Consider the following 24,898-nt stretch of genomic DNA (forward strand, 5'->3'; position numbering starts at 1 on the left):
CCCTTTTTAGGTTCTAAAGAATTGGGGTAGCTGGTGGTGGATACCTGAAACTATCAAACTACAACCCAGAACCCATGAATCTCGAAGACAGTTGTATAAAAATGTAGCCTATGAGGGGTGACAAAGGGAATGGGAAAGCCATAAGGACCACACTCCACTTTGTCTAGTTTATGGATGGATGTGTAGAAAAGTAGGAGAAGGAAACAAACAGACAAAGGTACCCAGTGTTCTTTTTTACTTCAATTGCTCTTTTTCACTCTAATTATTGTTCTTGTTATTTTTGTGTGTGTGCTAATGAAGGTGTCAGGGATTGATTTAGGTGATGAATGTACAACTATGTAATGGTACTGTAAACAATCGAAAGTACAATTTGTTTTGTATGACTGCGTGGTATGTGAATATATCTCAATAAAATGATGGTTAAAAAAAATTAGAATATGATAGAGGAGTGAGCATAGAAATCTCACGTCTATCTAATAAATTATTTTCATGCAGAATAGGGATGAAGTTTACAAATTCGAGCTGACTCTGTAGTGTTTTTCTTTCTTCCTTTGATATATTCTGGATTTAAAATGTTTGTATTTAACACAGATTGGAGGTATTCCTTGAAATAGCATCTATGTTGTCAGTGACAAGAATTAATTAATTAGCTCTCTAGCTTGCATTGTTAATTAAAAAAAAACATAGAATACCATAACTAAAGCATCAACATACAATGGTGATGATAGGGAGGGGAGTCTAGTGTTGCTACATTCCAAGGTCCAGGTAGAGGAATCAAGTGGGAAACATTAAGAAAAATGGAGGTAAGAAAGGGCCTCAAAAATACAACATTGTGTTGATTGTTTTCCAGTCACCAATGGTGGACAATTAAGTGATACAGCTCTATTGTGGGTATTCTTACCACTTATCAAGATACAGTTGGGGCAGGCACCTGAATTCCATTGGGATACAGTAGGAAAAGATGATTCAGCCAAAGTGCCTAGAAAAACGAATTAGAACGAGTTGCAAATAGAGGCATCAAGTTAAATATTCAAGTAACATGAAAAAGGAAATACATTCAGTAGAATAGGAAAAATATTTTTATTTAGATCATTTGGTGTTTTGAAAGCCACATATATTTTGAGAGATGTGAGTTCTAATTAGTATTGTTTTCACTAATATGAAAGGGTCTTACAGAATCAATATAAATGCATATTTTCAAACTTTTTACTTATACTGTTCTACTAAAGGAAAAAAATCTATAACCAAATCTAGCAGAGTGTGAATGCTTTTATGTTGACATGATTTTTGTATTGATATTCTATATTTATTTTAGAACACAATAAAATCCCAAGAATCAAGATTTGACACGTTCAACATGTAAAGAAGATTTTAAGCTTAAAATTATCAAATGTGTCTATGATTCACTACAGAAAAATATGAATGCTATTTTGAGAGAAGAAATCTCTGATATTCTGTCAAACATATACTTTCCTAGAAGACATTTTCCTATTTAAAATGATAGAATTAAAAAAAACAGTAATAATTCACAGACATGGGACTTCTAATATCTTAGTCATCTTAAAATTATTTTTCCACTCAGAGAATGATTCTTGAAGTCATAAAAGAAATGCTAAAAGCTTCAGGTCAACATTTCAGTTTTCTTGAGAAGTATTGACAAATACTGAATTTGAGAGACAAAGCTGATGTTGAAGATTTCAGGGACAGTAATACACATTTCTACTTATAGCTGTCATTGGATAGGATAAAATAATAGCTAATTGACAACGTACATATAACAAAAGGTGATAGTGACATAAAGATTGTGATTCTTTGTTTCCTTTCTTTGTAACACTTAGCACTTGAAAACATTTGTTTATTCATTTCTGAAGAGGTGTTTACTTGGGTCTTACAAAATACCTTAAAAGTTTGGTCAGGACCTTATATTTTTTTTCTCTTTTTAAGCATAGATGATGGATTCTTATAGTTTGCTTACCTTAAATTAAATATAGAATAAGTATTCACAAAAATATTATGTATCCAAAACTCTGTTAGTTTATATGGGGAATTACCAAGAATTATGAAAAACAGTCCCTGCTTTATATGATGCAATTGGGTGAGTGGCAGATACAACAGAGATATAAAATGTTCTAAAATCTGTATTAAAAGATTAAGTGACAGATAACTTAGGTGTTAAGGGATAAAGGTTGAGTTCATACAGACACTTAAAAGAAAATCTAAGGGATTCATGAAGATCATCCTAATTGATAGTTAAAAAGTGATATTTATAAAACATTTTTGATGAGTTAAATTTAACTATCATGTAATACATAAACTATTTTCTAATACACATAAGATAGATGACTAAGAATCAAGAAGACCACATATTCTTTTATGTATCAGATAATATCCTGGATCAGAATGGATGAAAATCTGAGGTCTCTGCATCCCAGCAGATTCATCAGCCAAAAATTAATTGTAATTGATATCAAACAGAATCCCAACTAACCATTATACCTATGACCAAAAATGTTCGAAGGAATGATGTAAATGTGGTACTTTCATAATAAAGAGTGGTCTACTTTAGTGAAACTTCCTTCTGGAGATAATTACAATTTGAAATTTAGACATCTTCATCCTATAATACCACAGCATAGTATATTTAGAATACTTTTAGCAAACATTGTAATTCAAATGAAAAATCCAGAGTTAAGGAGATGAGTAAAGCTAGAGGAGCAGGAAGCATGCCTAAGAATAGAGTTCAGTGCAGATATAAAGAACCTATATCCATCATCATCTCATTATATAAGAAACTGGAATAAATTGGTTGGTGAGCTCAAAGAATAAAGGAATGAGAAGGTGGAGACACTGTTTTAAATACATTGTTTCAGCAGATCTATTCAAATGGTTCTGATGAAGTGAAGCATGCTGTCAACAAATTAGTTATAGTGTCTTTTGGCACAGTTTTGAATTCCAACTGGTCTGATAAATGTAAAAGGAAAGTTGAAATTAATTCTCCTGATGATATAGAATGAAAAAAGTCTTAAATAAATTAATTTGCTATAAAAAAATCTGATACAAAAATACAGTATGTTCAAGTGTCAATGCCATAGTAATAAGAATGAAGGTAAGGAAACAGTGGGTTTTTTGAATATTTTACAAACTTAATCAACAGCTATTTATTGAGTGCTGTCTTATGCTGTTATGTTCTGGAGATTCCTCAATCACAAACGGTATCATAATTAAAGAAAATAAAAATGCCATATGCAATATAAATAAATTGTACATAAGCCCTTTACAATTTCTCATTAATATTCACAATTCTTTAAGGTAGACATTTAGTTCCATATTTTTTTTTCAAACATAAGATGTGGTTTGAATTTTTAAATAATTGTCAAGTTCAACCAGAAACCAAAATAATGGAAGTATAAATTCAATCCTAGGTCTAAAAGAAGTGAGCAACATGAAGAAATTCTAATATATGTATGACAGGAAAAATTATGTAACTTCTTTGAGCCTTTGTTTCTTCACTCAAAAAAAAATAACATAAGGATAGTAACACTTAAGAGTATTTGAGAAACAAATTAGAACATTTTATGGTAAGCACTTGTCCTACACACCAATAATTCAGATAAAATCATTTCCCTCTTCTATTCCAGATATTCTCCATTCTATAATTCTGTTAATTGCCATCATGTTTAAATTCCACTATTGTCCACCTAGATCTCAATACTTCAGAAGATTATTGAACAGCTATATGTCTTATAATCACTATCAAAAAACATTTGCTTACATACTCTCTACCCAAAAGAAGTATTCTTTGCTCTTAGTCTTTTTGACAATTGTCTAATAATTACATTTTATAATAATTTATATGGTTATATTTTGGTTTCCATGGGCTCCATCTCAGCTATATTATTAAAATAAGACTGTTATTATGAGAATCACCTATGGTAGATAGTGAGGCACTTGAGGATAGATAGATTAGGCAGAATTCCTGAATCGTTTCCTTAATGTAGTTCATTCAACATTGTTATTATTAATTAAGCAATAAATATGTTAAAAAATGCTTATTGACATCTGCTGAGTGATGGGATGTGGTAAATGGAAGATCTTGAAATGCAATGCCTAAGCATAATGATGTTTATTTTATTTCAATAGAGAGGAAACAGGAATACCATTTCAAATTAAAGTGCATCCACAAACAGTAAGAGCTATAGCTACATGAAGAAAGATTTGCACACACTGTAGCAGCAAAAGTCTTCATGGGAGAGTTGAAGAATTATAGAAAAATACATTTCAAAAATTTGTTAGTGGACTTTCCCCTAAGAAAATGTGACAGATGCAAATATTTCTACCTCAAGATTCTCTTTGTTAATATGCAGAATAAAACAAGATTCAATTTGATCTGCCTACAAATGAAAATGCATAATTTTAGAGCTCATATCTTCCATTCAAATGCAAGCCTAATATTAGACATGTTGATATGATTAGAATTTAGCATACATTCACTACTGGACTTCAGTTGTGCTCTTTGACTGTAGGATATAAAAGTCTGGAATTTGAATTGAGTGCAAAAATCTTATTTTCTAATTCCCCCAAAATGATCTAGTGCTTAAAATTTGGAAAAGTCAGGTCAAACAGATAAATGACAAATTTCACTATTTTCACAGATGGAACAAACAAACAAACAAACAAACAAAAATACCAGAAGTTTCTTTTAGTGATAGTGTTCTTTCTGTATGTGACTATGCTGATAGGAAATGGTGTGTCATTATCTTCATTATTGGGATTGAGCAGGATCTCCAGATGCCCATGTATTTTTTCCTTAATAATTTTTCTTTACTGGAAATCTGTAATGCATCTGCAACTCTTCCTAGAATGTTCATAAGCTTTTGGACCCAGAAAAGAAACATGTTTTCTTTGCCTGTGCTACTCAAATATGTTTTGTCCTTATGCTTGGAAACAGAAATCTTCTCCCTGGCCAAGATGGTCTACAATTGCTACCTGGCCATTCATAACCCTCTGCACTTTCCTGTAAGTCATGCACCACAAGGTCTGTATCCAGCTGGTGTTGTGGCTGGCTCCCAGATCAGTGGAATTCCAGTTCATATTGGGCAGATCTGCCAGATTTTCTCTCTGCCATTTTGTGGATCTAACCAAATCAATCACTTCCCCTGTGACATCACCCACACCCTGACCCCACTCCCCTGGAATTAGGCTGGCCTGAGGTGATAACTTTGTGAATGAGATGTTGGTCTTTACAGGGGCTGAGCTGTTAGTTATGATCTCTTTTCTGTTAATCCTGGGTTCCTATAGAATAATTATCTCCACCATCCTGAGGCTGTCATCTGCAACAGTTTGAGCCAAACCTTCTCCACATGCTCAACTCATATCATAGTTGTGGCTTTATTCTTTGGATTAGGAATCATTACATATTTGAGACCCAAATCCAAACATTCTTCTGGAACAGACAAGTTTGTCTCTCTTTTCTATACCATTGTCACCCCAGTGTTTAATCCAATGATACACACTCTGAGGTATTTTCCTCAATAGCGTTATGTCTGGGATCATGGTCACTTTATCAGCAACCAAATATGCAGAATAAAATCCAACACCAAACTGGACAATCATAAAGATATCTGCTCCACTTGCAAAGCTTCCATGGATGCCTTGATCCAAAACTTGGTAATAGCATCAAGGTAATTGATCAAGTTGTCCTAGTCATTCCAATCCCAGTATGCACAATAAGGAGGGTTTGATCTTGTTTGTTTGGAATGAACTTGATGTGTAGCTCTTTCCCAGAGTCTAGCTTACCAGAATCCATCAAGCTTTAATATCTGATTTTGTCCAGAGCATCTGATATATTTGAAAGATGCTCCCAGAAAGATCTTTGTTCAAGTAGAAAGGTAGAAAGTATTGGTGATCAGTGACATCAAGTGTGTAATTTCTCCCTGAAAGAAAAATGTCTAAACTTCTTCCTCTTCCATCAGTTGGTCATGAGTCTGGGTTTCCTCAGGCAATTTGACTAAGGGATCATAGTGCAGGAGCACTAGGACACAGAAGCAGTTGGCACGTCATCCACTCACCACACAGAGGCAGCCTGCCCAGCATGCAAAGTCTGTTACAGAAGTCAACTGAACCTACCATAGAAACACTCCCCAACCAGCACAGTGTTATATATTTTACTAAGAGATTGCATAAGAAATCTCTGTATGGTTTTAAAATTTGATTCCTTTTTTACCAGTGAAGAGTTTGGTCCACTTTTCTACTTGGATTTTGAATTTCACTTATAATTATACTTTTATTGTTGTAAAAGGATACAAATGGGAAGAAGCCAAAAGAGAAGACATACCAGGTAAGGTCTGGGAGGGTCTCAAACATGTGACATCAGTACTCATCACCCTCCTGGGGCAGAGTATGAGACGTAGAGATAATGAAAGAACCTTTGTTCATATTTAACAACATTTTATTTATAAGGACAATTAGCTGTTAATATAATATATGATTTACATTTACTTCACTATTTTATCAATTCTCTTTTGACTTTACTTTTGATGTTCATGTGTTTTTACCACATAGAAATATTTATTTTTACATAGCAACTTTTTCTATTTTTGTGTCCTACATTTTAAATTTTGAGTCATAGTTAGAAAACCTTCCTTATGTAAAATTATAAAAAAAAACTTTTTCTTAGAAATTCTTTTAGTTTGTTTTCTAAATATCTAAACCTGTGTTCCATTTGAAGTGTTTCCTGCTATACTATGAAATACTAATTTAAAAATGTCATTTTCCCCTGAAGGCTACCCAGTTCCCACTAGCATTTATTTTAAAGACCATATTTCTCTGATTTGATATGCTAACTATCCTTACCATAAGACAAGTTATCTTTTGAAATTCAGTCTTCTTCTAAACTTCATATTCTCTGGCACCAGCAAATCCCACTATTCATGCACAATACTACACTGTGCTAATTCTGTGCCAGTGGAACTCCTTTCCAGTTTAGCTACTTCTTGGATGTGCACCTGCAGTAGCTCAGGTCTGGCTGCCTTCTCACTCCCTTGCTGTCCTCCGACATCTGGTTCCACATGAGGCCTCTCTCACCACCTGCTCTTCACCCACCTTTCATATTAACAGGATCATTGTTCCTAATGCTTTGCAACTAACTTTCCTAATTGTTCTCCGTATCACAATACTATAGGGTTCTCTCTCTAGGCAATATTTTCTATTTGTAATCATAAACTTTCAGAAATCACCATTTACACCCTAAATAATAGAAAGTAACATTCTAATTTTGATACCAGTTATTTGGCTTCTAGACATTATTCTTAAACAACTTCAGTTTTGGAAAGAATTCTCTTTCCTAGACTGGAAACCTAGAAAAGACAGACTATTTTTCTGGTAACTTTCCCATTATCTTAGCTGGACTTGCTCCATCATCTCCTAAGATTAGCTGATAGTATGCAGATGTTAAGATGAATTCCAAGAATCACGAAATCAGGGGAGGATGGCAAAATGCTGCAAGTAAAATAAAAGTTTTCTGTATATTACTAATAATATTTAATAAAAATTAATTTTAAGCTTAATTTAATACATCCAAAGGTAAATTGAGGGTTGCCCTGGTTGCCATGAAGAAATTGATAATCATTTATTTTACAGGTAATGTATTCTTTGTTATAGGATATTTATTAGAACTGTTACAAAGTCTGCCTCCTGACTATGGATAGACACATATTATAGAGGAAACAATAAACAAAGCATGTTTAGGAAAATGAGATGGGAACTCAGTTCCAATAGGAGAGGTTGCTAAAGTTTTAAATTCAATATTGTTTTTAAATTAAATTTTAATTCTAAGATTCAAATATACCACATAGCTGAGGATTAGATAGAGTAGAGGCATTGACATGACTAATATCTAACTGAATTACAATGTTGTTACACATTCCCTTAATCATTTGTACTTTTCCAGCAAACATACAGATGCTCAAGTTTGAAATAAAAAGAAGAACATCATGTTTTTATTTATCTTGATTAAAAAGAACCTAAGCACTTACAAGAAAGAAGAGTAATATAGATGGCTTTATTCCTTCTACACTGTCCCCCTACTGATAAAAACATACACAAGTGTTACATATTTCATGTTATGCACTGATAACTTCACCACCAAAAGTTTGACTTTGTACATTAGAATTATATTTTATTTAGCACTGGAAGTCACTTTATTCAATCAATGGGTATGAAATTATTAGTATTGAATGTCATTACTCATAAACCTGATATGTAAACATTTGGCTTTCTTTTTTCTTGTGTCTTAATTCTCTCTCATTTACTAGGGTTGATCTCATCTTACTATTGTCGACAGCTTTTCATTTTAGAACCAAATATTGAGCAACATCTTAGGTTCACAACCATTTTCTAGGATGTATATTGATCCCCAGTAGTAGAAATTAGTCACAGCCCCTACCTCTCAGATCATTTAGAGTCAGGGAGGAAAAAAAGCATGGTAAAAGAATTTGACAATTTTTTATACTAAGTGTTGAACAGTGAGGCCTAATAGAAGTGTTGAGTTCTCAGAGTACAGAAAATAATATAAACAAAATATAGGGAAATAATTCACAGAGATTTACAGCTTTAGAATTTAATAGTTTGAGATAGTTAGAATTTTGATCATTGCTTTAAGATCTCCCTTCCTCCTCATAATTATTGTTCAATATGAAGGAAAATATACTAGAGAGGGATTATGTTTCATACTGTGTAGAATATTTAATAAAATTTGGAGGAATAAATAAAACTTAGCTTTTAATATTAAAATTTCTAGCACTTACATAGCTCTTTAAAATAGCACAATGTAAGCCATTTTACATATATTAAATGACATAAATCACTTAACAACTATAAGTGTTGCCAATTCCTGGCCCTTTTCTAGATAATCTACTGTGGCACAGGTAGAGTAAAGTGCATGATGTAATTTGCAGAATATCACACAGCTGGCAGGTGGCAGGGCCATAATTCAATTCCAGTCCATCTGGGGAAGACACAGTGCTCTTTAATCATGACATGCCACTTTACTGACACTCTGTTTAGTGGACCAGGTACAAACCCAATAGGATACAGCTAGTGGTGAGGCAAGAGACAACAGGGATGCAAAATTTAAGGAGGCTTTCACTTTCAAGATTAAACAGGAATGGCAGGAATGTGCAGGAATGGCCCTGAGAATGAGTACCTTCTAAAATTTTGACCCTGATAAAGGGAAAAGTAGAAAAAAGTGATTATCAACAACTCAACTCATTATTGAATTATAGTAGGCAATGTGTTACAACTCTGACAGCTGCAAACTTAAAGCATATAATATAATAAACTTAATTATAACTATAGAAACATAATAAATCATCAATTTAATTTGATAGGTAAATAATTTTACCAATATTTTTTCAATTAATTCTCGCAAACAAGGATGCAAGCTTTAATATAATCAAGATAATCAATCACAGAAAACTAAAGTAAATTAAAACAATAGGCACTGACTCACTATCACAAAACCTATGTGAAGTTGGTCAAACTATCCACCTTAATGAGTCTCAGCACCCTGGGTATTATATAGCAGCAAATAACTGTTCTCCTCCTGCTCCACACACATACAGACAGGTAATGGATACACTCCATGCGATACATATTTTCCTGTGGTTACCCTGTATATTTGTCTCAATTTGGATCAATCTTCCCAGGCTAATTTCCCTGAGTAAAACTCTCTTATATCTTCCAACTAATATTCTACCAAAAGATATTTGCATTATTCTTCTATATACAATAAAATATTCTCTCAATTTTTGCCATGTGAATTGTATAATGGGATTTCTATGCTCTATATCATCAAGTGAAGGGAGGAAAATGATGGTTGAAATAGGTAGTTGAAAAAGAATGTGAGAAGATAATTTATGATATAATGCTACTGAAATGTTATTGTGAAAATGCACTGAGAAGTGCAATAGGATTGTCCTGAATTGTAATTCGACAAAAATAAGATCAGATGGCAAAGTTATGGGTCTATCTACAGCAGTTTCAGATGTCATGTGCTTAGAAAAGTATAGCTTGGTTCATCCTGTGCTGTGATCAGATGTATAATGAAATGGTATTAAAGGAAATTTCATTTCAGTGCTTCCAGTGACAATCCACAGGATTTAAACAGGGAAAAGTGGAAAATACACAAATAGTAATATTCTTAAATTGGAAAGAACTGTAGAAACATGAAAACCAATCTGGACACATAGATAACAATTCAGAGTACAGGCAGTGAGATCCAGGAAGGGAAAGTGAAATGCTTATGCTCAATTTATCCTTTCTACAGATGATACACCAAGGAAAACCATCAGAAGAAAATCTAACTGAATTGAAGAATTTGTTCTTTTGGGCTTTGCTGATAATCCCCATCTCTAGTGGCTTCTACTTGGATTATTCTTTGTCATCTATACCATTATACTGCTGGGCAATGATACCATATTTCTGATAACAAAACTGGATTCTACTCTCCAGACCCCCATGTATTTTTTTCTTGACAATTTTTCCTTCTTTGAAATATGCTGTGTATCAATTACTATAACCAGAATGCTCATGAACTTGAGACCCAAAGAATTTCTTTAGTTGCCTGTACTACACAAATGTACTTCATGGCCATTTGTACCCCATTGCCCTATTCTGTAGTCATGAGCCAAAAGGTGTGTTTCCAACTGGTAGTTGGCTCTTGGATCAGTAGAATTCTAGTCTGCATAGAGCAGACATGCCAGATTTTCTCTCCGTCCTTTTGCAGGTCTAACCATATCAACCACTTCTGACATCTCACCAATACTCAAGCTTGCCTGTAGAGTCATCTGTGTGAATGAAACATTGGTCTACACTGTTGCTGTGTTGTTTGTCACAGTTCCATTTCTGTTAATACTTCGCTTCTACACCAAAATTATGTGTACAATTCTTAAATTACCTTCAGCTACAAATTGGGCCAAAGCCTTCTCCACCTGCTCATCTCATCTCATGGTGGTGGTGTTATTTGATGGATCAGGAATGATTACATATTTAAGACGCACTATCAGTCACTTATCAGGAACTGACAAAATACTCTCTCTTTTCTTTTCCATTGTGTCTCTCATGTTTAATCCCATGATATACAGTCTAAGGGAAGGATGTCATAGTGGGACTGAGTAAATTTATATGTAAATTAATTTATTAAAGAATGAGTTATATTTACAAGAGATGCTTTCTCATATATTTGTAATGAAGTTTCAATAGATATTTACTTTAACTATACTTGTTGCCTGACTGTTCAATGGCAATTATTTCTAGTGTATGGAATTTAATATTGAGAGACCTTTTTATATTAAGTTATCCAAATTATATTTGTATCAGCAAATTGCAAATCATTACATTAATAATTCTATAATTTTATTGTGCAATGTCCCCTCTAAATAAAAACTGTTGATAATTGCTGAAGTGATATAGTCACTTGTAATGTAGACTCTATTATATCATTTATTGCAAATTATAAAATTGATTTTCACAGAGCAAAAACATCTGTTTTATAAAGCATGTTGGCAATGTGCATTAAATAAAAATACACATACAGTTTTGCTGAGCAATGGCTTTTCAGAGAAAGCATTCCTTAGAGACAAAAAAGCACCTTTCAATGTGGATTCAGTTCTATAAAGATGATGGAACATCAATACAAGTGAAATTAGGTATGATTTATATATGTACATATCGCAAAGATTTCAACATAATACAATGCTATGATTTGATCAAACTAATATTATCATTTAAAATATATGCATATCATTTGAAGAGCCATGGGGATAATCACACTTTTTTAATAAGTATAATCCTCAAGATGATAAAAGAGATGGGAAAATTAGTAGAGAACAAGGAAATTTAAAACATAATTGAGGTATCTGCTATAAAAAGATATCACATGCATATCATATACATCGTTACACATAGATGCACATTGAAAATGATGAACGTAAATATAATTGTCAAATTTTAAATCTGGATATTTAAGCATATATTTTTCAATGATTTTCATTTTGCTTTTCTGAATTTTTCATGTTTACTTCAATGAACCTGTGATCTCCATGTAATCAAAAAAAGTAAAAAATTTGTATTCATATGGATAAAGAAAAGGATAGTAGTTAAGTGTGTTGTTTCCTAATTTAAAGTAATATAATTTATCTCATTGTTTTACAGTATTTCATGCTTACTAATAAATTCTTCATGTATGAAGGCAACAAATCTCTAAGGCCATGACCTGTTATGAGGAAATGTGATGAATCATGTACCTGAATTTAAGACTTTTCCCCAGAAATGAAGCAAGTCAGAGTTGCTTACATTTACATGGACTTAGCTAACTCCAAGTGCAAAAGGGATTGTATTACTACTTTCTGCTCAGAACAATACAGCCATAATACATATTCACCATCTTGATGGGAAAACTAAAAGAAATTATCTACCCTGCAGAAGTGCAAAACAAATGAGGAATAAATTATTAGGAATCTCAGACAATACATTTACACAAAACCAAAAAAAAAAAAAAAAGATAATGAAAATGATTAGAGACAGAGAATTATTTTTAATTACAAGCATAATAATGCAAAATAATTCCAGGTAAATTTCCAGGCAGAAATTGGTTCACTTTTGAAGCTATTAAATGTTGAAATGTGTGAGAGAGAAACTAGAAGTCCTCTGATTCTCAGTGTCCCAGCCATCTCACATGGAAAAAAGTTTTTGTTAGAAAAGAGACACTAACAAGGGATAAAATAACATTTTAATCATTTTAATCATTGTAACTGATGTGAAGTACTTTAGCTTTGTTATTGCAGAGGACGGTAAATGAGAGCTGTGTTCTTGAGTAGATAATTATTTTGATAGACAATAAAGTCCCCACCCTTCAGAAAAAATCAATGGACAGATATTCAAAGCTATTTTATCATTAAATTAGTTAACATAAGCAAAAAAACTAAAGCAATCTTCACTTTCAGTGATGAAAAGGTAACAAAAACTCCATTTGCACCATGACTTGTAAAATATGAAAGTATGCAGATAATATAAATACTTTGAAAATTATGAATGTGTTTATTTATCAAGTTAATCTTTTGTTCCCAATTATTTTGATTTGAAATAGTCTCAGACCAACTCACAGCACTATAAAACTGACTTCTTGTGAAACACAAATGCAGATATTTGCTTTACTGGACTGAAGTCAATTGACAGGGGACATGGGGAGAGTACTGCAGTCTGTGTGGCATCTTTATAAGTTTACAAATTTGATTTGGGGAAAGAAATTATTGTATGTATCTTCAGTTTGAATCTGGATTGATACCTATGGATTCATATTTGAAAAGGATATGTAGTGCATAGCAATAGACTATCTTTTATTTATTCATTCCTTTTATAAAAGTATATATCTATAACTCTATCACCTATATGAAATATATACATATATAGTTACTTGGGATAGTAATGTGCTCTAAGGGCTTCTGAGGTTGATAAAATGGTGCTTAATTTTTCACATAAGAACATTGAAAGTACAGCTGACTTTATTAAGATGTTCAATAATTAGTATGAAGCACATATAGGGAAATAGAATAATAGAATTGGAGTAAAAATGAAAGGTGATCTTATAGACTAACTTACAGTAAGGAATAAAAAACAACATAAATTATATAAATGATAAAAAATTAAAGTCTGTGGGAAAGTGATACTGCAAGCTCAAAGGGGAAAGACTATTGAACTCTGTCATAATAAGCCTCATACCCAAAACATACACATATTTATGTATATATGTTTACTCTTTGAATGCAAGCAGATAATAGCTAGTTAGCTAGCTAATGTGCATGTGTGCCAATGCATTTGTGGACTTTCATTTATAATTGGTTTCATTTAACTAATTATATTTATGTTGATTAAGGTTTCCAAACACATATAGTGACATATATGCTGTACCTTTAAGAGTCAATACTCCTTGATAGCCAAAATATTCAGCAAACAGGGAGTCTATTAATTAATCTGTAGACTGCCTATATATTTAGTTTCTACACAGGTAGTATATGTAAACTTCAGAAAACTGTTATATATCCTATATCAAGTAAAGGGAAAAGAGATGTGAGGAAATTTTTCCCATATGCTCTTATAAGAGCAGTAGTGTCTCATTTAGAATGTGAGTAAAATAAAATTATTAATTTTAAAAATTATCTGATTTACTCCATTGAAATAAGGAATGACAACAGTCAAATATGAGAAACATTTAAAAACTAAATGGCCTGAAAATATTTCAAAGAGTTGATACTTTGAAAATGAAGTGATGGGAAGTAAGGAGAGATGAGAAATGAAGTGGTCAATGGAGAATCAGTCTAAAGGTAAACTGCATCCTATGTCTACACACAGCAATGGGCTCTGTAATTCCAGGAAAGTAGCAAAGATTTTATGCCTAAATTGAGAAGCCAAAGCAACATGAACTCTGCACGTAAGTTCAAGAATGCAGAGAAATTTGGAAATCATTATAGAAGGATTTGCACTAATATTGTGGAACAAAATAATTTCAAGTTTTAATGGATAACCTTAATTTTCTGGGAAACTGGATTTTGTCAAATGCCTCCTTCCCCAAAGTTCCTGAATTTCCCAAGAGTCCTTTGATCCATGATCATTACTAAACATTGATAATATAGCTGTGAGTTTGTCAGTAATATTAGGCATTGTTATCATTTTATACAGAAATTGAGACAAATGGCAATAAATCGAATGATGCAAGAATGCAAAAAATTGATTCTCTGGGTTTCTGGTCTGTCTTGATTACATTGTGCCACTTGTTTGTCTAAGATTTAGAGGAAAGAATAGCACTCCCACATTATTGCAATATTCTTCAACATTGCCATTATGATCACCATGGAACAGATAATTAATTCTTGATACATGCAACAAAATACACGAAGTAGATTAAGATCTTTGCATTCATATTATGCATACAAAACAAAGATGATGTAGGGTTTCACATTATCTGATATGAGCTTAAAAGGTTAGCCTTTGTAAATGAAAAGTCAAACTTAAAAACCACGTTTTAGATCAAATTGATTACTCTGTCTTGTAAAGAGAATCTAAAGTAAAGGAGCAAATAGGTACAGGAATAATCAAACATACAAAGGGGCATCATTTTTATACAAGTGATATTTTCTGCAAATATCAGCAAAACTACTTAGAACAGAGACTTTGAATATTCCCAATTCACACATTCAAACCAGAAAAAGTGAGTTTTAAGTGCAGGGTTAATAATTACCTCCAGTATGTTTTTTAGCCTGTTAGGATGTATGGGATTAACTGCTTCATGATTTTATCTCTACTCTCTGGTAAATTTCAAATATGTAAAAAAAGAATAGAAGGAGCAAAATTGGATACAATTTTGATAATGTAAATATAATTTGTAGTTTGGTTGTGTAAGGCACTTCACATTGTATAGATTTTTACTTGTGATATTAGTTAATTGTGCACCAATCTCTATTTTAACTTTTCATTCACCCCTTCTAGGCTTCAAATTTGCTCTTAAATTAGGTGAGAGAAAAGCCATAATGTATTTTGCACAGCAACTTGATCAATCAACAATTATGAGAAGTTGGAAATGCATCACTGAGACTTATGTGAAACAGAATGTTGAAATATATTTAAAGCAGGGTAATGGAGTCAGGTCAGATATTTTATAGTCAATTGCCTTACATTCAGTCAGTTGCCTTGATAACCCTAAGACATTTTCTTAATTCATACTGAGGAAAGTGCAATCAATTAAAACCCTTTCTTCAGTTTTATCCTTGTGTTTTTAAATGTAGTTTACAATTTATAATTTAGCCCTTTGTTCACTTCCTCAAACAAATTAGTGTATACCTACCATGAAAAAGTTACAGTTTTATAGATACAAATGTGAATACAAGCAAAATATCTGTAAATATTTGGCCAATGATAAAGGTAAGAACCATTTCATTGACAAATTGTAAATTAAAATTCTAGAAGTTTAGTCATTTGAACATTTTGAAAAATGGTTAAATTTTAATTTGAAGTGAAAAAAGAATTGTTCCATGGAATAGAGCTTTGAAAATTGATTCATTTGCTTTTTAAAGATTAGTCACAATTTACTTCAGATCAGGTCAGGAACAAAATACATGATAATTTTGAATTCATATTCTATCAGAAAAATGTAAATATATCTCAGAGATAACTATGAGGCCAATTTATTAAAAATTGACTATTAAGATCCTCTCTTTGTTTTCTTGGGTAATAATGTTTTTTCAATATGGCAATCACATCCTTGGTCATAAGGCTGGATATGATGGGCTTGAACAGTGGAATCCCAAAGATGGAAAAAAAGAGAGAAAACTGTCAGTTCCTGCAGAATGATTTGATTTGTGCCTTGTTCCACTTTGTTAAAGGTGTCAGAATTCAATATACAAGAAATGGATTGGCTTTTATAAAGGGGATTTATTGGTTTACATATTTACAGTTCTAAGGAATCAAGAAGGGGATACCTTCATTGAAGAAAGGCCAATCATATCTGGAGCACCGCCATCAGCTGGGAAGGCATGTGGCTAGCATCTGCTGGTCCTTTGCTCACAGGTTGCATTATTTTCAGTTGCTGATTCCAGTAGCATCTATGGGTTCTCACCCAGCCTCTCTGGGTCAAACTCTGGGCATCATCCCTCAGCTTTGCATCTCCAAATGTCGATCTGTATGCACCTCCAAGCATCTGGGTCTGTGTTAGCTCTGAGTTCTCTCTCTCTCCCTGGGCTTTCTTCAGGACTCCAGCAAACTAATTAGGATGCACCTTAAATAGGCAGGGCCACATCACCATGGAAATAATCTAATCAAAAGGTCCCACCCACAATTGGGTGGGCCATTTCCATGGAAACAACCTTATCAAAAGGTCCTTCCCACAATATGTCTGCCCCTACAAGAGTGTATTAAAAGAACATAGTCTTTTATGGGGTACATAAGTGTTTCAAACTAGCTCAGGCCTCAAATAGGTGATAGTACCAGGACTGAAGAATAAAACCAAAATTGTGAGGTGAGAAGAAATGTGAAGAAAACTTTGATTGACTTGTGGTTTATGGCGACTTTAAGATGGTGTAAATGATTTTGATACAAGGGCCTAGTGTCAATAGAGAAGGAATCATGGCAAACAATATGGCAACTGTATAGACATATATCATAAAGAGAAAAAATTTGGAATATATATGTGATATAAACATCTGCATACAGATGCATCAGTCTAGAAGACCATGAGAAATCTATCAAAAATGGTTAGGATATTTCTGTTATTTAATATTTTAAAATATTTACCAAATTTTCTTCAAAGTTCATATACATATTTTTCTATAACTGAATTTATCACAATGGTTTACTTTAATCTAACACCAAATATTTGAAGTGCTGTTTTCCCTTTTTAGCTGTTTGTTTAACCCTAAGATGAACCAAAAGAGGTTATGAAATACCAGTGAATATTTTCATAACAAAACATACAGTGTATTCAAAACTTTGCAAGAATAATTATTCTGATGGTAATTGATACAAATTATTAGTTCTGCATTAAATTCTTCACATTCATACTCTGATTTAATCTTTACAGTAAGCCTATAGATTTATTATTATTTTTCTTTTACAGTTAAGGAAACTAAGACTTAAACATTCATGAATTACCAAGGGAAAGTCTGTTAAAAAGCTGACAGATCTAGAATCAAAACTCTGGATTGCATAGTCCAAAGCAGTACTCTTAACAACTGTACTACATTTCTTTTTCCAGAATAAATAGAATGACTTCTGAAATTGATCTCTCTAATGAAATTCTCTGAAAGTGAAGCATGCATGGGGATTACTATGACCCTAATGAAAGCATTTTTCACCTCTTTGTTCCTAAGACTATAAATGAGTGGATTTAGCATGGGGATTATCATAGTATAAAACACAGAGGCCACTCGATCCTTTCCCAAGGAGTAGGACTGCTTTGGTTTTAAATAAGTAAAAATCATGGTGGTGAAAAGATGGTGACTCCCAGGAGGTGGGAGGCACAAGTAGAGAAGGCTTTGTGCTTTCCTGAAGTGGATTTAATTTTCAGGATAGTAGACAGAATGGACCCATAGGACACAGAGATTGTGATAAAAGACAACATTACATTGAAACTAGCAAGAATCATTATCATGATTTCAGTGTTAGGAGTTTCACTGCAGGACAGGGCTAAAACTGGGGTTATGTCAGAAAAAGTGATGGATTACATTGGAGTTGCAGAAATGCAAACTGTTTATGTAAAGAACAGTGGCTAAAGTTTCAGTACCTTCAATCAAGTAGGACCCAGTGATGAGGATGCAGCAGAGTCTCCTGGACATAACAATAGGGTATTGAAGAGGGTGGCAAATAGCTATGTAGTGATCATAAGCCATTGAAGAGAGAAGGAGAAATTCAGTGGCAGCCAAGAAGACAAAAAAATACATCTGGGTGAAGCAGCCCTTGAATGAAATATGCTTGTTGGAAGTCACTAAGTTCTCTAAGGTTTTAGGGATGATGACTGTTGAATAACAAAGGTCAAGGAATAACAGGTGACTGAGGAAAAAATACATGGGGGTTTGCAGCTGGAGATCCAGGTGAATTATCAGTATCATCCCTGCATGCCCCATGACAGTAATCAGGTATATGAGTAGAAACAGTATGAAAAAGACCCACTGGATTTCTTCAGAGTCTGTCAATCCCACAAAGATGAAGTATTTATGGGATTTGTATTATTCTTACTTCCCATAGCATTCAGCTTTTGTAAACTGTTGAGAAAGCAAAGTTGATACTTAGCATGAATGATTCCAAAACTGATTCTTGGAGATTATAGGAATGAGCTGGCAATTTTTAATAAACATTAGATTAGTGACTCTATAAATTCATAAGAAAGAGTAGTTTGCAAAATATGTGTGAAAAAGATCTTAGTTTGCCTGCCAAATATAAATGAGGTGTAAATTAACATTGGGATATTATATAGTAGAAACCCATATATAGTGCATAATTAGCACTTCATTAATTTACATTTATCCAGATGAAAATATTATACCACAGTCATTACTATTACACACTTGTTAGATGATAAAAAGGGCACAAAATTTTAAGTAACTTATACAGAGTCACAACCATTAAGGGTTGTTGGCTCTGTGATTCTGCCAAGATTGTTTGGCTTCATAGATTATCCTCATAACACTATATTTATACTTACATTTAATTTCAGAAACACAAATCTAGCTGTATATTAAACAATGATAGAGAGTGTTAATGCATCATTTACTGCTTTTCTATATCTAATGTTATTTAATACAAATGACAGTTGAGAAATTAAAACCTTAGGTGTATTAATATTAAAGGGCACAGATAGCTATTAATTTTCAGAAGACATGTTTTTAGCAAATTTTATAAACACAATTCTTCCAAAAATTAAATTTTTAATATATGTTCCTTGTTTGATGATCTGATTACATCAATTCTACATTTCCATTTCTACAAATCCTACCATCACTTAGTTAAGGCCCCCATGATATATGTATATATATGCAAACTCTTCTAATAATATTCCCATTTTCTTGAGATAAACTAAAACACTCTTACTTTGAGATTAATATTTACCAGGAGTCAAAGTAGGTGAAAAACTTCTTCCAGCATAATCTGTCTAGAAATTTGTCAAACTCAAGTTTTTCTCACAAATAAAATATGTGAACCATTTAAGAAGCCTGAAATTTCTGCTATATAATATATATTTCCTTTGAGATAACTTATGTTTAAGATTTTTGCATGTCTTTTTAGAGGTAAAATACATCAACCTAAAATTTTTTGTGGTCCTGTTCAAAAAGAAATTTCATCTGGAAATTATGTCTCACAAGAATACCAAGGAGCTTCTGTGAACACAAGCATGTCAGAGTATCCCTTGTCTTTCTCCCTTATAATGCCGTAGCAGTTCTTATATTGAATAAGACTGATGATTCAACATTTGCTCATCTCTGGGACCAATTTGTAAGGTAGGTTGCTTGGCATCATTCCATGGATAAAAGTACAAGTACTAATTGCGTGCATGTTAGATTTATAGTAGAGAGCTGCCTGCCCCATGGAAACCACATAATGTTGAGCATCATATTTTGTCTTCTTTCTGTTGCTCTAATTTATGACTGGGTAAAAGAGAAGTTATTTCTAGAGATATACTTAATTAATCTGTGGCTGAAAGTCTACATCATTGTCATCAGGGATGGAATAACACTTTTTTTCAATGAAATATTTTTTTTTAATTTAAAAGTGTGACACTATCATAGAATTAAACATAGGTCATTACACAAAAATTATTCTACAAAAAATTCAAAGAAGAAAATGAAACTCCTTCAAAAGTGTTGTTATTCTTCAGAGTATTTTCTTCCAAGTATTTTAATTTGTGCATATAAAACTTGTGTGTGTATATGTATATATATATATATATATATATATAAACATATATATATAGTGTTAATATAATTTTGTCACCCTGAATTTTCAAACATATCCTGATTTTATTAGTAAATGTTTATAATACACCTTGACTTACATTATAGTAGATTTTTGTAAAATCCACAGTTCCATGTATTCTGCATTGAATGGTGCAATGTACTTAACTTCTTTCTAGGAGTGTGCACCAGTGGATGGATGGGCTTTTTGAGGTATCACAAGGGATACATGGTGGTCCACTCAGGTTTGGGAGTATAAAAATTCATTGACACAACAGATATAACATTGTATTTAGCCAACAAAATATTTGTGTAATTTGTTTTATTATTTTAGTGTATTTCTCTTTTGTTGTATTAAAATGAGAGATGATGCTAAATATCAGTGCTGAGATGAGTAAAGATTTCATAATTATGTTGATGGTCAAGAGCTTATTCCTCTACATATAACTAGGTGGAATGCATTCCTGTGGCTCCATCATTAATTAATGATAATGAAATCAATTTCACGTAGATTTGGAAGCAACTCATGCAAGAAATGCTGTTTATACTGCTGAATTTCAGGAGAGAAATTAATGGTATGGATCACAGAATTATAAAATAATATATCATATATTTGATGAAGTTTTTCATATACAATTCTCAATTCATCACAAATTCAGATTGGAGATTCAAAAACCAGCATCAATTTATTTCACAGGTGACCTTGGGATTTGAGATGTTCTAGTCAATGCCACCTCAACATGGTCTGTTTACTCCTTGCAAAATCACCATCAGGGCACTTTTCTTCCAGCATTGAAAACAAATTTTTATAGTCATTAAGTGTACTTTCACATAATATAAGTAATAGTCAAAGAAAGAATAATTCATGAAACTTTTATGACTAAACTTTTTTCTAAATCTTTACTGTTGGGATTCCAATATAACATCTCTAATAGTAAAATAATTTTGACAGAAGATCAGGAGTAAGAAATAGAAAGGAAACATGACTTATTTGTCCTACATTTCAAAAATTAAAGCCTTATCGCTGACATTTATTCAATGTGTTTTTTTTTATTTTATTCCTCCATTGAGCTCCCTCAATTTTCCATGTTTTTTGAAGTTTTATTTAGGAATTTTACACTTTTCTGAAAAATTGGTTCCTTTATTATTTTATACCATCCTTCAGATCTTTGGAATACAGATGTCTACCATTTCTAGCAGTACTTCTTTTCACAGTTTTATTTATATGCTTATATTTACAGGAATACCTTTTTACATCACTTTATTATTCATCTATTCCTTCTTTTAAAAATCCTTTTTCTTTATTAGAGGAGTTGTATGTTTATAGTACATTCATGAATAAAACATAGGATTCACACAGATCACTTCACAAACAACACGTTTCATTGTTGTGGAACTTTTGTTACAAGAGATGATAGCACATTTTATAACTACTATTAACTAAAGCCCATTCTTTATCTTAGGGTTCACAGTTTGCATAGTGCAGTTTGATGGATACACTTTAAAAATTGTTATTCTATACTATATTTACAATAATATTTACCCTTTTAATCACATTCAGATATGTATTTCAGTGCAGTTAAATGTGCACATAATATTATTGTATCATCACCACCAGGTATTACTAAAATATTTCCATCATTCCAAATAGGAATTCTGCACATTTTAATCCTTAACTTCCCATTCTCTAGCCCCATTCACCCACTGGCTACTTATATTCTAGGCTGTGACTCTATGAGTTTGTTTCTTCCAGTCCTGGGTGGTTGAGGGAGGCAGAGCCCCCACCCGGAGGCCAGGCACTCGCACCTGAGAGGCAGCATACCCAGTGCTGACAACAGGTGAGAGGAGCCCAAGCCAGGAGGAGGAGGAGCTGGGTCAAAGCCATTTATTGCCTCTTGGTAGAAAAAAGACATATGCGCTACATGAGAGAACATTGTGCTGTTGCTATTCATCACCCCACAGTTAACATTCCCTGAAATATACGATATTCCTGATGCTCGATCCTTTGCAAAGTTCCTGCAGACTGCTAATTTGGATTCTAACAGCCCTACTTTCTGTAATCCCCCATGATGTTTAGTGCTTATATCCTTGCAGGAGGAGTTAGTGAACTGGTCCCAAAACCATTTGGTATGGCCTTTGGTGAGAGAAAACTCTTTTCCATTTCTTTGACAACAGGAGTAGCTGGCAAAGAGAGTGATGATTGGGCAGCAGAATCCATTTTTTCACACTCGAGAGTTGGAGAACTGGGAGCCCACTTTCTGACTACTTCCTGTTGTCCTTCCTGAACTGCTAGTTCTTGCTTTATATCTCTTGCTTCATCCTTCCACATGAAATGAAACAGGTGCTCTGCTCAAAGTTCTGCCCACTGGGAAGATTTTCCTTCAACTCTGTCCTTCAGAAAATTCCCAGAGAGGGGCTGCAGCTGTCCACTTTAAGATGATAACTAAATTTCATGCAGAACCATCTGTTAACCAGGCTTGAGTTTTCACTTCCAAGTCAATTTATTTTAAGGAACTTCCCTAGAGGCCTTAGATGTGGTGTGAGAAAGAAAAAGTAATGGAGTAGGAGTGGGGTCATGGGTGTTTGGGCTACTTATTCAAGTAACTTACTTGTGCCTTTAGGATCTCCTCAAGACCTCTCTTATACATACTACTTGTATTTCATGATGGAGTGTTGTTATGCACAGTGAACTTTATGGCTTGGTGGGTGACAAAACACCCAGTTTCTGATGGGCAACTAAGTCTCATGGTAACTTGGTGGCCAATGGTTAAGCATTCAGTCTCCTCAATCCTGTAGCAAGACAAAAGCTGTTTATCAAAAGGAGAGTAATTATCTGCAAAGGATGGTAAGACTTTGCACCAAAATCCTGAAGGTCTGCATTGTGACTCTCTAATAGAGTCCTGACAAAGATTCCACGCAGCATCTCTATTTGCTACTGACACTTCTAGCAACATTGGATCTGCTGGGTCATATGGCCAAAGTGGCAGAGTGGGTATCACAGCAGCCTGGGCCTATTGCAGAAACTCCCATTGTTCTGGTCCACACATGAAATTAGCAGCTTTCCAGATCACTCAGTAAATGGGCCAGAGTAGCACACTCAATGAGGAACATGTTGCCTGTAAAATCCTATACTGCCTACAAGGCCTTGTGCCTCTTTCTTAGTTGTAGGAGGTGCCAGATGCACATTTTCTTCACCTTAGAAGGATATCTCAGAATGCCCCACCCCTCCAGACACCTAGAAATTTCACTGAGCTGCAAGGACCCTGAATTTTGTTGTATTTATCTCCCAACCCCACCCCCACTGACAGAAAATGCCTTAATAATGTTTCTAGATTAGTTGCTACTTTTTGCTCACTAGGTCCAGGAAATGTGATATCATCAGTATAATGTAACAGTGTGATGTCTTATGGGAGGGAGAGTTGGTCATGTTCCCTGCAGACTAGATTATGACATTAGGCTGGAGAGTTGATATACCCCCAAGGGAGGACAGTGAAGATGTACACACTGCCTTGCCAACTGAAAAAAAATAACTGTGTCTGGTGTTCTTTAATAACAATTGAGAAATAAACATTTGCCAGGTATATAGCTGCATACCAGGTACCAGAGATCTGTTGATTTGCTCAAGCAATGATACCACATCTGGAACAGCAGCTGCAATTGGAGTCATCACCAGTTTAAATTCACAATAATCCACTGTCATCCTCCAAGATCCATTTTCCACACAGACCAGATAGGAGAGTTGAATGAGGATGTGATGGGAATCACCACCATTGCAACCTTTAAGTCCTTGGTAGTGGCTCTAATCACTTTGATCCATCTAGAGGAGCAGCATTGCTTTTGATTTACTATTTTGCTTCATAGAGGCAGTCATAGTGGCTTCTGCTTAGCCTTTCCTATTATAATAGCCCTCACTCCACAAGTCAGGGAACCAATGTGGGAATTATGCCAGGTGCTGAGTATATCTACTCCAATTATGCATTCCAGAATTAGGAAATAATCACAAAATGGGTCCAGGGATGCACTGGACCCTCTAAGAGATAGACCAGGTAAAACCCCATTGGTCACCTGATCTTCATAAGCCCCAAATCTGACTGGTGGACCACAGTAACATTTTGTGTCTCCTGGAATTAATTCCCTCTCTCTCTCTCTCTCTCAAACCAGCGACTAATAATCCCTGTTATTCCAAATGTGCTGTTACCAATGTAAAAGACTATAGGTGTATTTGGTGAAGATTGGGAGGAAGATTAACAGTATAAATTGTTGGCATTAGAGCAAGATCCTTCTCCAAAGGGACCCAGATTTCCTTTCATTCACAGGGCCCTGGGTCTGTAAACTGTTCTCAAATCTGGAAGGTGACTAAAGTGCCATGAGTCTCTATTTTGTAACTCAAGTTAGACTTTTGTTTA

At 33.7% G+C, this 24,898-nt stretch overlaps 3 pseudogenes; 2 read left to right on the plus strand and 1 right to left on the minus strand.

Annotated features, from left to right (window-relative positions):
• The first annotated feature begins 2,339 nt into the window (after positions 1-2,339).
• On the plus strand, positions 2,340-3,026 carry LOC119518080 (annotated as a pseudogene).
• A 7,298-nt stretch (positions 3,027-10,324) lies between these two features.
• On the plus strand, positions 10,325-11,175 carry LOC119518081 (annotated as a pseudogene).
• Positions 11,176-22,204: 11,029 nt separating this feature from the next.
• On the minus strand, positions 22,205-22,821 carry LOC119518082 (annotated as a pseudogene).
• Positions 22,822-24,898: the final 2,077 nt, after the last annotated feature.

Source organism: Choloepus didactylus, chromosome 21 (genome assembly GCF_015220235.1).
Source record: "Choloepus didactylus isolate mChoDid1 chromosome 21, mChoDid1.pri, whole genome shotgun sequence".
Taxonomy (NCBI): Eukaryota; Metazoa; Chordata; class Mammalia; order Pilosa; family Megalonychidae; genus Choloepus; species Choloepus didactylus.